At 40.5% G+C, this 14,606-nt stretch overlaps 1 protein-coding gene and 1 long non-coding RNA gene across 3 annotated transcripts in view; both read right to left on the minus strand.

Annotated features, from left to right (window-relative positions):
• LOC113023072 (receptor-type tyrosine-protein phosphatase gamma-like) overlaps nt 1–14,606 on the minus strand; it is a 358,096-nt gene that overhangs the window by 299,815 nt on the left and 43,675 nt on the right. The window lies entirely within an intron of this gene.
• On the minus strand, nt 8,915–10,404 carry LOC145428799 (uncharacterized). Its single transcript, XR_013909121.1, has 2 exons — nt 10,039–10,404; nt 8,915–9,261 (listed from the first exon to the last, which is right to left on the minus strand). It is a non-coding gene; the product is annotated as an uncharacterized LOC145428799 (long non-coding RNA).

A 14,606-nucleotide genomic window follows, 5' to 3' on the forward strand; every position in this document is an offset into this window, starting at 1 on the left:
CGAGCTTCTCCGTCTCCGCTTCCACCTGGCTTCTCCACCGCTGGCTGTGCTTCATCTCCACTCAGATATCGCCTTCCTCCCTCGCCGAAAGTACATCCACCGGTGCTCCCGTCGGAATTTTCACCATGACGACTCTAAGCCGATACAGTCCCTCTGGTCCACTTCATGCCGTCCTCCACGGAACCCCGACAGGGCTGCTGACCACAGCGTTTTAGCCACCCTGCCCAGGTCGGCTAACACCTCTGTCCAGTCTGACAACACCGATGTCAACTTCGACCTCCTTAACCTTCCAGATCCCTCAGGTCATCTGGATCCAGTCTTTTATCAGTTCCCAGAGTCAGAACCAGACACGGAGAAGCTGCATTCAGCTTTTATGCTCCTTATATCTGGAACAAACTCCCAGAAAGCCTCAGATCAGCTGAAACACTCAGTTTATTTAAATCCAGGTTGAAGACTCACCTGTTCTCAGCTGCATTTGAATAAAGCACCAAATCCACACTTTTAAGCTTAAATTTCAAAACTTACATTTAACTACTGATTTTATCTACTGTTCTGATTTTATCTGTTTTGATTTTATATACTGTTTTGTTTGTTTGTTAATTAGTTTGTTTGCTTGCTTGTTTTAATCAATTTTAAATCATGCTTTTTATTTGTTTTTGTTTCTAATGTCTCTGTAAAGCACTTTGAATCACCTTGTTGTTGAATTGTGCTATACAAATAAACTTGCCTTGCCTTGCCTTAACATCCGCTCGCTTACGAGCAAGGGTCATCTAATTCGGGATCTACTCACAGACCGTAAGTTTGACTTTTTCTGTTTGACCGAGACATGGCAACAGCCCAATGACTTTTCACCGCTCAACGACTCCACCCCCCGGGGTTTGTTTACACCTGCCAACCTCGTAAGTCCGGCCGTGGTGGAGGTCTCGCGGTAATCTATCGCAAGAACTGGAAAGTCACGCCGTTGTCTGTACCTGTCTACAGTTCCTTTGAATCCATTGTCTGTCAACTCTCAGGACCTGTTCCAACTGTCATAGCTCTTATTTACCGCCCCCCAAAGTCTAATTCTGTCTTCATAAGTGACTTTGTTGATCTCCTGACTCACATAACTACTGTTTCCCTAATATAATACTCCTGGGAGACTTTAATATTCATATGGATAACAGTGATCATCCACTCACCAAAGATTTCTCATCCTACCTCGATAGTATTGGCTTTAAACAACACATAAACTTTCCTACTCATACTAAGGGCCATACTTTAGACCTAGTTTGTTGCTCTGGACTTACTCCTTTTAACTGCAAAGCTGATGAACTGCTAATTTCTGACCACTTGCTTCTTTCTTTCAATCTCAAAATGACCTTTTCTATAACCAAGAACCTTCGTACCATTTCTTTTCGGAATATTAAGAAAATCAATCCTGATACTCTTTCTTTTGCTTTCTGTAGTCATTTGCATTTTCATAACCTGCTCACTCAAGAGGACTTAGTTTCCTATTATAACTCTAGTCTCAACAGTAGTCTAAACTCTGTTGCCCCACTCAAAACCAAACCTGTATCATTCTCTCAGTCAGCACTAGGGATGGGTATTGATAAGATTTTAACGATTCCGATTCCATTTTCGATTCTGTTTAACGATTCGATTCTTTATCGAAGGAGAACACTAAGGTCGATTAGCTTAGAACTTTGTTTTTTATCTTTTCTTTGAACAAGATAGAAATTTAGGAGTAACATGGCCTTACAAACCCAACAGTGAGATCTTAAGAGATCCAGCCTACGGCTCTTCAATGGGGTGTCACAGGGTCCCCAGGAAAAAAAATGTAAATGTAAAATAATAAAATAAATATTCTCCTGTAGCAATAACAAAGTTTAACATAAATTATTCTGTAGCAATTACACAAGAATATCCAGTAATGTCCTGCCTACAATTAAACACATTCACTTACCAAAGTGAAATCGGGGGCATCTGCTGTGGCAAATGGGTGCAAGCCTTTGACCACAAACTCAGTCCCTGCTCGGTGACATTCGTCTATCCTGGCCTGAAAGGAGACGCTACCGGTAGACTGCAGTGAGAACTGCCAGCATCTGAGCCAGACTCTGTCTGTCTCTCTCATCATGGTCACCTAAATGCACAGTAATGGCAGGTTTGTAATGAGGCAGATCGCGCTAACATAATATGCACTGTTAGTTGATTATTTACCTGCCGCATTAACGGGAGAGGACGTGCAAACGTTACCGCTGCTGCTCGGTTGAGATTCACGAGTCCGGAGCGGAATTAAAAACACGACATTCATTTAAGGTCATCGCGTGTTTTGTGAGCAAATTCTTTTGCATATTCGTAGTGTTTCCTCCCTTAAATGAAATATCTACTTTGCAAGTATTGCAAGTTGCCCTGTTGTCATCCGTTCTCGTAAAGTATAACCAAACTTTTGAGCATTTGAGCCGCTGGCGCCGTGTTTCCTGCCAGGTAAATGACGCTCCGCAACGTGGTGACGTCATTCGGGGCGACTGGAATCGATAAGGGAATCGTTTGCAAAAATGGCAAACGATTCCAAGGAATTGAAACAGTGGGAACCGGTTCTCAACAAGAACCGGGTTTCGATACCCATCCCTAGTCAGCACCCTGGTTTACAGCTGAACTCAGGCTCCTGAAAGCAAAAGACCGACGACTTGAACGCCTTTATAAAAAAACTGGTCTGAATATCCACAAGGAAATGTTTAATAATCATATTATGTATTACAAGGAGTGTATTAATCAAACAAAATCTGCCTACTACTCCACCATTATCTGTTCAAAAGATGATTCAAACAAGATACTGTTTTCACTGTTCAACTCTTCTTTCAGGTCACCAGATTTTTTACCTGCTCATCTTTACTCGTCCTCCTTTTGTGATTCTTTAATGTTATTTTTCATTGAGAAAATTCACAAAATACACCATGACCTGGTTTCCGAGGTTCCATTTAGCTCTTCCTGTGTAATTCATCTCCCATCACACTGTTTTTCTGCTTTCCAGCTCCCCTCGGTTACTGATATTTCAGATTTCATCTGTAAGTCAAAACCTTCTACTTGTCAGCTAGACCCCATTCCTTCAGTTTTGGTTAAGGCATGTCTACCTTCTTTGCTTCCCCTCATATTTGTTTATGTCTTGTGCTTTTATGATTCCGTAAACTGCTTGCATTTATGTTGCTTTTATTCTACTCTGTACAGTGACCTTGAGTGTTTTGAAAGGCGCTTTCAAATAAAATGTATTATTATTATTATTATTATTATTATATGTGATCAAGACCAGCGATTAAGTCCTCTCGGTTTCATTGTAGTAGAATCCCACTACCTGAAGCCCTGATTTTTCTGATCTGAGCCATGGAAGTCAATAATATAAACTCGGGGTGGGTTTCCATTATCGATTTTAAAATCAATTTTAGTTTTAATAAGGTAATATTAATTCATTAAATCCTGAATCGATTTTTAAATATAAATGTACTTTGCCAAAATCTCCAGAATCTCAGCTTAAACCTCACAAAACTATTTAAACAACCACCAAACAGCTAAAACAGTAAATGAGAGCAGGTAAACCGATTCCACACAAAGACGTAAACACAGAGCGTGGACCCAACGCATCAGAATCTGTGAGATGTCGGCTTTCTCACCCACCGTCGGGGCTGAAAGCCGACAGCTCACAGATTCTGAAGCTGCAGGTTTCGTCACTCTCCAACCAAAATTGACTGAACCAGCAACAAAAGCAGATCAAAACTACGCTTGATGTTACTCAAACATCTTCATGTTTCCACCACGATAAAATCACAATTCCTGCACAGCACTCTCTCAGTGTACTCAGAGAACAGTTTCCCATCTCAAATCTCAGTTTTTGGCATTATTTGCTCGCTTATTAAACACCAGTCTACCGTTTATTACAGTGCTGTCGGCCACTATTTTTTTTTTCCAAAACTGACTTCCAACACAACCCTTATTTCTGCTGTTCAATATCGAAGAAATAGAAACAAATTATGCCAAATTGCTAAACTCTTAGCTGTGTCTGTAATCAAACCTCTGTAACTTTGCTCTGCTTCATTTCAGCAGCATCAGGTAATGTTCAGATGTTGATTCATGGTTTTCTTCAGTTTTTGTTCTACTGCAGAATATTTTTAAGGTTACCTGCTATAAAAGGCCAGGACAGGAAAATCTCCGTCATGTTTTTCTGTACTTTGACACAAAGGCATCTGCTGTGAGGCTCACACCTCTGATGAAGTCTCACAAGTGTCAGTACTGATAAATTATGAGAATTATAATATTTCTGATTGTCAGAGGCAAAATCGAATCGAATTGAATTGATGCGGGACCTTGTGAATCAGAATTGAATCGATTTTAGAAATCAGTGACGATACCCAGCCCTAATATAAAATAGTGATGATCTGCTAATTGATAAACTGAAGGTTTAATTTCAGGCTCGGCCTCCATTGATAGCCGGAAGAAGCAGGCAACTGTCCCAGTGCTTCTAACGCTCTGGGCAACGGTCTATTCATTCATTCATATAGACTATGATGGACGGATTGTGTTCTATGGTATGGTTTTCTATCCAGGTGATTTTATTGGTAGTACGTTTGGGATCACTATCATTTAAAAAAAAACAAAAGAAACTAAAGAAACAGATTATGTTTTTTGACAGGTTGTTAGTAATGTTTTTTTACAGTTTAAAATTGGTTCTTTGTTAGGTATAGACACAACGGCGGTGAATCTCTTGAGTATGGTGATTTTCATGCTTGAATAATTAATTGGTCAGTGATAAGTGGCTTAACAAAGAGAATAATACTCCTCTGACAGTGACAGTGAGAAAAAGCTAACAATTTTCAGAAGGCCTTAAGAACTACTGCTCAAGACTACTTATTTTGCTTCCAATTAACCAATGGCTCCTTGGAAGAGTAGAGCGGGGTGATTAAAAGAGGTTGGCTCAAGACTTTTGTATAGTATTGTATATCTTAGCCTCGCCAAAAGGAATCAGCTGGAAATCATTTCAGTTCTTTTAAAACCAAAGGAAGTATCCGGAGGATGGAAAGAGGTAGCAAAAGAAAAAGAATGCAACAATCAAAAGGCCATACCTGCACCTTTAAAAACTGTGTGTAGGTGCAAAACCAGTCATGGTAAATAGGCTTTTCTACTCCATCCAAACACTCAAAGCACTTCAACGAAAAGAAAAGAAAACAAATTTGTGTTGCAAATTCTTCAGATCTATGCTTCTCAGTAATTTGTCTTTTGTAAGAAAGGACATGTCGCATGGAACACAAGATTACATTTTATATACAGGGAGTGCAGAATTATTTGGCAAGTTGTATTTTTGAGGAATAATTTTATTATTGAACTTCAACCATGTTCTCAATGAACCCAAAAAACTCATTAATATCAAAGCTGAATGTTTTTGGAAGTAGTTTTTAGTTTGTTTTTAGTTTGAGCTATTTTAGGGGGATATCTGTGTGTGCAGGTGACTATTACTGTGCATAATTATTAGGCAACTTAACAAAAAACAAATATATACCCATTTCAATGATTTATTTTTACCAGTGAAACCAATATAACATCTCCACATTCACAAATATACATTTCTGACATTCAAAAACAAAACAAAAACAAATCAGCGACCAATATAGCCACCTTTCTTTGCAAGGACACTCAAAAGCCTGCCATCCATGGATCCTGTCAGTGTTTTGATCTGTTCACCATCAACATTGCGTGCAGCAGCAACCACAGCCTCCCAGACACTGTTCAGAGAGGTGTACTGTTTTCCCTCCTTGTAAATCTCACATTTGATGATGGACCACAGGTTCTCAATGGGGTTCAGATCAGGTGAACAAGGAGGCCATGTCATTAGTTTTTCTTCTTTTATACCCTTTCTTGCCAGCCACGCTGTGGAGTACTTGGACGCGTGTGATGGAGCATTGTCCTGCATGAAAATCATGTTTTTCTTGAAGGATGCAGACTTCTTGACCACTGCTTGAAGAAGGTGTCTTCCAGAAACTGGCAGTAGGACTGGGAGTTGAGCTTGACTCCATCCTCAACCCGAAAAGGCCCCACAAGCTCATCTTTGATGATACCAGCCCAAACCAGTACTCCACCTCCACCTTGCTGGCGTCTGAGTCGGACTGGAGCTCTCTGCCCTTTACCAATCCAGCCATGGGCCCATCCATCTGGCCCATCAAGACTCACTCTCATTTCATCAGTCCATAAAACCTTAGAAAAACCAGTCTTGAGATATTTCTTGGCCCAGTCTTGACGTTTCAGCTTGTGTGTCTTGTTCAGTGGTGGTCGTCTTTCAGCCTTTCTTACCTTGGCCATGTCTCTGAGTATTGCACACCTTGTGCTTTTGGGCACTCCAGTGATGTTGCAGCTCTGAAATATGGCCAAACTGGTGGCAAGTGGCATCTTGGCAGCTGCACACTTGACTTTTCTCAGTTCATGGGCAGTTATTTTGGCCTTGGTTTTTCCACACGCTTCTTGCGACCCTGTTGACTATTTTGAATGAAACGCTTGATTGGTCGATGATCACGCTTCAGAAGCTTTGCAATTTTGAGACTGCTGCATCCCTCTGCAAGATATCTCACTATTTTTGACTTTTCTGAGCCTGTCAAGTCCTTCTTTTGACCCATTTTGCCAAAGGAAAGGACGTTGCCTAATAATTATGCACACCTGATATAGGGTGTTGATGTCATTAGACCACACCCCTTCTCATTACAGAGTTGCACATCACCTAATATGCTTAATTGGTAGTAGGCTTTCAAGCCTATACAGCTTGGAGTAAGACAACATGCATGAAGTAATAATTCGTTGTATTTGATTTATTATATTATTGTGGCGTTAAAGCTGCAAGGCACAGCTCCTTTCAGCATGGCCGCAGGAGAGGTGTCCTAGCAGGTGCGCGACACTCACAGATCACGGACTTTAATTCTGTGTTGCAGATCTGCAGTAAAGAGCCCATAGACCCAGTGCTGTCTCCTGCCTCTTACTTACATGCCAGAACACAACACATTGACAGGCGTAACTTACAAACGGGTTACATATTACATCATTTTTAAATGTATTATCATTTCCACTCCATGTATATCTTCCTGGGTCACAGTTTGTTGATTGGGTTGATTTTATTTTTACCTGAACCTACTGATTTGGTTCATTTAAATTTTAAGTCAGTATCTACACACATTAGAGGTTAGGTGAGGGGCTAACAGTCAAATAACTGATTATATGTGAATATAGATCAGTGATCTCCAACCCCCGGGCCACGGACCAGTACCAGACCGTGAGTGATTTGGTACCAGCCAACGAGAGTTGAGGCTCGGGTGTGAAATTTATGGTTTTCAAAGTTTTAATCTTTAACTCGGTTTCCCTGGGTCTTTTCCCGTGTTGTAGTTGTGTCTACGGTGGCCCTGAGAGGCCAAACGGACTGCAACTTCAGAAAACACTTGCAAAAAGAAAATTGCTGCAAAAAGAAAAATGCTGCAAAAAGAAAAACTCTGCAAAAGCACACACAACACAACGGAAATAGGAAAAAAGACAAAGTTATGACATGGTCTGATTTTCTCACCCAATAAAGGAATATTTCATATATCAGTCTACTCTTCATTCTATCAGACACAGTTATCACAGCTCCTACATTTGCTTTTACACATATATGTAAGCATTGAGCCAAATTTACAACATACTGAAGGAACAACATTTGTCTCTTATATATAACACATCTGTATACACACTGTCACAGATACTTGAGTGAAGATTTAAGGTGACAGGAAATATAAATAACTGCAACTTGAATCTTTACTGAAGCTCAGTGTTTGACACAGAGTTCACTCACTGCTGTAATAACTAATAATGATTAATATAATATTGTCCATATTATATTTACATTACCAAAGTGAGATGACTTTAGTCTCATGAACAACATATGTTTAAAAGTTTAGAACCAGTGGCTCTAACTGTTTCTCTTTTCATAACAAACATTATCGTTACATTATATAAAAAGAGTGGCTGAGAATCACTATTGATGTTGGCATTTTTTTCTTCCTAAAACTGGCATTGCCATCAGTATGGTGTACATTTTAGGACAACCTCAGGTTTCAGGAAAAAAGCCGTGAGGTCTCAGAAAAAAAAATCAGGTCTCAGGTCTCAGGTATCAGGTAGATCAGCTGCCCAATCCACAGAGGCCCAGAGTTACTGTTAATATCAAAAATGTAATGCTGTCCTTTGAGATTTTAACATAACACTGAAGATTTAAACACTTTTAGATCAATTACACTGACAGAGCACTCCACAGCCTGCTAACATGGAAACTTTAAATAAAGACAGCAGCAGAAGGTTTCATAGTAGTGTCATTTGTTACACTACTATGAAAAAATTTGTTCTTTTCATTTAATAATAGATTCCACATTATTATCAACAGCTTCATTCACCCTGGTGAGAAACTAGTGAGGGAGACCCTCAGGACCAAGCCGGATTTCCTGGGTCCAGAGATTTGGAGAAACTTCTTCCCTTTCTTTCATCACAGCTGTCCTGTGCCAGATGTTCTGTTTACCGACTGAGACAGCCATCATTTAACACCAGGAAGATTGAAGCTCATCGCATTGATCAAGCAGGACTCATGATGTTCACCAGCAGCTCCCTCACAGGAAAATCTTAAGCACTCCTTCGTAGGCCTGACCCAGGAGATGGATAAACCCAGCAATGTTATAAATACTCAGGTAATCCTCAGAGGCTCTGGATTTTTACATAAAGATATTATATTCACTCCTGTAGAAAGTTATATATTTAATATGATCCTCTCTGGTTACTCTGGTATGATTGACTCTGAATTACTTTATGGTAAATAACACACTATTGGCAGAAAACTGTGAAAGAATTCCAGATCAGAAGTTTTTAGTTCAACATACAAGTGACGACCTTTGACTTTCATCAGGTTTTATTTAATTGAGTCAGAGAACATATCATGTGCTCTTCATGCAGCTGAGTACATTCAGTGTTTAAAACAGAAGCTGTGCAGGTCTGAGATCAGCAGCAGTCCTGTTAATGCTGATATATAGTGAAAGAGTTACAGGGGTGATCAATCCTTTTGACTTTTTGTCTTTAAATGTATCAATAAAAACAGCTGCAGCTTTCACTGACAGCACATGTGGTACTTGAAGCTTTGTACTGTTTTCATCTGTTAATTTTGCAGTTAACATGTGAACATGTTGGATGATCTGTCTGCTGTCACTGGGTGGTGCTGAGGTCTGAATCTGAGGGCAGCTCCTGTAATCACAACGAGAACAGAATCGTCACAACCTAAAATATAAAGTTTATCCCTCAAAATTGAAATAAAGCTGATCCTTCTCTGTCCTCACACTCAGGATCTGAAGTTCTATTCTTACATTTTTTCAGTTCTACAGTTCTGCATACAACAATCATTAATGCTTCAAATGATTTCTTTCAAAGGATGTAAGCTGTACTGAGTACTATACATTTGACTGTGAACAATACTTCATTAAGAATTACCCAGACTGTTTTCTTTAACCTGAATATTGGAAACAAACTTAGTAAGAAAAAAAAGTAAGTGCTAAGAAAGTCATCAGTGAAAAGAATTTAACGTAAATTTAAAGCTGACAAAAGGCAGTATTTGGTTTCAGTGCATAAATATTAGGCTTTGCTATTTTAATCCATAGTTAATGATAAATGAGAGGTTACTTAAGTGCAAGCTTCTTTTTTTAAAATGTGGTGTTACTGTCTTTACAGATGTGGCAAGAGACTGAAAACATGCTTAATATTTAATGATCAGCTCTGCACAGGAGCTGAAGCCTGTTGCTCTTACAGTATAATACTCATAATAAAAGTACAGTAATGGTAGTTAGTGACTGAGCAGCCCGGTGCTTTTCTTTAATCAGGCTAAATTCATTCACCTGCACGATTAGCTAAACAGACTTTACAAAACAATTTTTCCCTGAGATCCGAGTGCTCATGTTAGCTGGCTAGGTCTCAGGACCGAGCTAAGGACAGTAGTTACAGATTAGCTTACAAACACGTTTAACTTACCGAAAAAGTGCGGCAGGGCCTCGGGTCCTTCTGTCGGGTAGTCCAGTATACTGAAGAACACCTCAGGCTGTCAGGTTAAAACAGTTGGCCATGGTTTTGTAACGTCTATCTGCCATTCCCGAACAGAGTTTCTGAATGACTGCAGCTGCCAGTCAAAACTGTTATGATGACGTCACACCCCAATTTCACAGCAAATTTGTAGTAATTACAATCAAACTTATGAGAAAGGAGACCCCTTGAACATAAAGCAGCATAGTGAGAACTACTGTCGCTGTTGCGACGTCCATTCTTGCTACAGTCATTGGCTGGGACCTGACAACAGCGCCACGTGAAGGAGGCTTCTCTCTGTCTGATAGCTTGTGTTCTGACACCTGAGACCTGACTTTTGAGACCTGACACCTGAGACATGACAACTGACACCTGATACCGGACACCTGGTACCTGGTACTTGACACCTGCTACCTGACACCTGATACCTGACACCTGACACCTGATACCTAAGACGACTTCCTGTCTGAGACCTGACAGCTTTTTTCCAGAGACCTGAGGATATCCTAAAATGTACACCGTGCATCAGACCCCAAAATTCAATGTGAGTCAAATTATGTCTTACTTTTCAGGATCCAGCCCACGGAAACCTTGAACCCTGATACAGGCCGCTGCCACACCTGTGATCCATGATGTGCACAGAAGAGCTCTGCAGGAGTCAAACACTAAATTAACCAACTAATTAAAAACAAACGAACGAACGAACATTAATACTAGTCTGACTTTTTGATTGACTAATGATCTCTGGGAGGTGTGGGACAAAAACACTAAAGCAATTAGCACTCAGGATGGCAAAAGGGCTAGTACATAAACAACATTTGAAATTCTGCTCAAGGAACTGTCAGATCTTTACATATCAAATGTTTCGAGCTCTTGACATACGAGGTCTAGCAAGTTTGGCTGAGGGTATGAAGTGAATTCCAGCAGGGAAATCCCCAAGACCTGGCCTCTGTCCTCACCAGCATACAAATAATGCTGCTGAAACTGCTGCTGGAGGTTTCTTCCTGTTAAAAGGGAGTTTTTCCTTCCCACTGTCACCAAGCACCTGCTCATAGGGCTCATCTGATTGCATCTGTTGCAGTTTTCTGTTTTTTTGTGTGTTATTGTAGGGTCTTTACCTTATTTGGCACGATACAAATGAAACTGAATTGAACTCAGTGTGTCTTGATGCATGCTCAGTCATCCAGGTAAGAAAATCTCTAAAGGTTGATTCTGTTGATCTGGACGTATCGTTTTCAGCCCACTGAAGTGGGCTGGTTTCAATCATTATGCAAATGTACTGTTTATAAGATTAGGGAAACCTGCAGTCAGCTGTGACTGAAGAAGTCACTTGGATGAGTGACGAAACGTTTCTCCCACTGAAAACACTACGTCCAGATGAACAGAATCAACCTTTGGAGATGAACTCAGTGTGATTTCATACATGTTCACTAGTACTGGGCGTCTTGTAGGTTGAAGTATATGTTTGTCAGGAGCAATTTTACATGTTCCCAGCAAGCAAAGCCCCACGAGAAGCAATCGCTGACAGAATGACGCAGGGTCCAAGTCTCCCCTCCGACCTGTCGTCCTGGCTCCTCCTTGCCGCAGCATTTGTGTTGTACCTCATCACTCTCTAGCCGTAAGAGCAGTTCCCTCTGCTGGATGTTGGAACACTGAGCTACTAGTTGTTTCACTGTCACGCTGGGTATCAGAGGTTCCACAGGTCCACCATCATATTCACGTAACCCCTTCTGCTGGGGTTACTTGCGTAGTAGCATTCCAACAGTAGTAGCATCCCTGTTCTCATCTCTTGCCCACTTGTGTCTTCTTGTTCTCGTAGCCCACTTCTCATCCTTACTGGATACAGACGGTCTATATAGCTCTATACACTACCAGTCAAAAGTGTGGACACACCTTGTCATTTAATGGTTTCCTTTTAGTACTGTCTGCATTGCAGATAAAAACTGAAGGCATCAAATATATGAGCAAGATACATGGAATTATGTAGCAAAGAAAAAATGTATAATAACTCTAAATAAGTCTTATACTTTAGATCCCTAAAAGCAGCACCCTTTGCTGCACACCCTTGGCCTTCTCTCAATGAGCTTTATGATGCAGTCACCTGAAATGGGTTCCCTTCACAGGTTAGTCTTGTCGGGGTTCATTTGTGGAATTTCTTGCCTTCTTAATGGGGTTGGGACCATCAGTTGCGTTGTGCAGAAGGCAGGTTGGTACACCAGCCCTATCTGTTAGAATTCATGTTATGGCAAGAACCAATCAGCTAAGTAAAGAGAAACAACAGGCCTTCATTACTTTCAGAACTGAAGGTCAGTCAATCTGGAAAATTGTTGGAAAACCATACCTCAGCAGTAGTCAAAGCAAAGTGTGACTATTTTGAAGAATTTAAAATATATTTGAGTAGTTTCACACTTTATAGTGTGTATAGTGCATAGACTTCTATGGGACCTGATGTGTTGGGGAGTAACAGACAGTGTTGGGACTAACGCGTTATTAAGTAACGCGTTACAGTAACTACGTTATTATTGTGGTAACGAGCACGGTAACTAGTTATTATGCCAAAACCAGGAACGCGTTACTCGTTACTGGGATTTAGATAGGGTCGTTACTCGTTACTTCGTGTGGTGGCTATCGCGGAGCTTCCACAGATTCAGTAACATTAGCAAGTGGAGGCCAGCAGGTGGATGAAGGAAAAGGGACGCAGAAGGAAAAGAGACCCGAGGCGGCCGCCGGTCCAAGTGTGAACTGAACTTCAGGTAAGAAGTTATGACCTGCAGTCTCTCTGGGTCAGATATGAACCAAGTTTAGGTGGAGTTTATTTTCATTGTGCTGACTTTTTACGTACAGCGTGGTAGCTAGCATGACGGAGTTTCTATACAGCTGGGTGGTGCAATGAAGTTAACCCTTTACAGCCGATCGGAGCGGGCACGCTCTGTTTTGCGTAACTATTTTTAAATCCCGGTAGCTCTGCAACCACGTAAGCTAGCGCAAAAATTTGTTTTGCATATGAAACCGGAGGAGTTGTACTTACATATTGTGCCATCAGCTTGTCCTAGGTCACGGTTTCCTTCCACATAAAGCTTTGCAAAAACTGCATAAAAAGCGCTTGCAGGAACAAAAACATAATATTCCAGAAACACGCTGTGCCGGTCCGATCAGCTGTTCATAACACTTCCTACGTTGGAATAGACATCAGCGCGAACTTTTGCATTTCCGCCATTACCTGCCCGAAACCGGAAGTGACGTCATTTTCGCGGAAATGTAGTCTTTTTTGCGATCAGGGCCTCAGGGCCTATACTGCTCTTTTTAAAAGTTATCTTTGACTTTATGACTTTCTGTGTCGTTTCTGCGATGCTTAGGACTCATATTGCACTGCTGGAAATAGTTTATTTTGATGCATATGCTGCTTTTTTGCAAATTTGCAGTATAATATTTATTTTCGTTTTTCCTGCAGTGTATAAAAATTGGTGTATTTCAAAAATAAAACTATGAAGACACTCAAAATAAATTTCCTGTGGTGGGAAACTATTTTGTGCAACTTTTTTGTATTTACAGTTTTGAGGGATAAACCTCTTAAATTTCTCTAACTAGAAATATATGTTAAAAAAGCAAAAACGATTATCAATTTTTTTGTAGTTTATTGCACTTTTTTTGCAATTTATGTAATTACTATGCACTTAATGAATACATATTATTAAAATCTGGGCTATAATGGTTGTATTGATGTATAGCAACTTGAAATGCTCCCAAAAATGGCTCCACAGCATGTAAAAATATAATATAAGCTCTGGCGGACTTGGTTCTATGGTAGGTCTTAAAGGGTTAATGATGTTGAACTTTATTTTGTTCATAAGATATTAGAGTTGCCAACCGTCCCGTCTGGTATTCAGAGAAAATATTACGCGTTTCTTATTGAGGTGAAAAGGAACAGTTTGTCCCGTAATTCAGCTACAATGAAAAAGACACAAAGCTGGATTTATTCTGTGTCTTTGCTGCACAGCTGCCTCTTCTTCTCTCATTCTCTCCCCTCTCTCTCCCGTTTCTACTTCAATCATGAAAACTGATCAATGATCAGCTGATCGTCTTTTCTCTCTTGTTTGTTTATCGCCCACTTTGCGCCAGAGAGAAGAAACCAGCGGATGTCGCGCTAAACAACAGCAGCACGTTTAAGCTTGATCAGCTGTTGTTAGAATTTATTTAATATTAATTTCTAGTATCAGCTGATGTTTGCTGGAGCAACAGCTGTAAAGCTGCTGGTCACGATGTCGGTTTGGTTATCTGGTGAGAGGGAAACATGAAGATGAAACCAGGAGATGTCCTTACTGAATCATCAGAGCTGAACAGGTGATGGAGAAACAGGTTTACCTTTTAGGTGACATGAATGAGTTGAAGTTATGAACTGTTTCTGAGAGACAAATAACCCCAGGATCCTTTTTATGTAGCTGACAGCTGGTAACTGTGCAGGGGCGGGTCTAGCAAAGTGTTTCCAGGGGCCAGGTAGGGCATTAACAGGGAGAGGGGGG

This window comes from Astatotilapia calliptera, chromosome 5 (assembly GCF_964374335.1).
Source record: "Astatotilapia calliptera chromosome 5, fAstCal68.1, whole genome shotgun sequence".
Taxonomy (NCBI): domain Eukaryota; kingdom Metazoa; phylum Chordata; class Actinopteri; order Cichliformes; family Cichlidae; genus Astatotilapia; species Astatotilapia calliptera.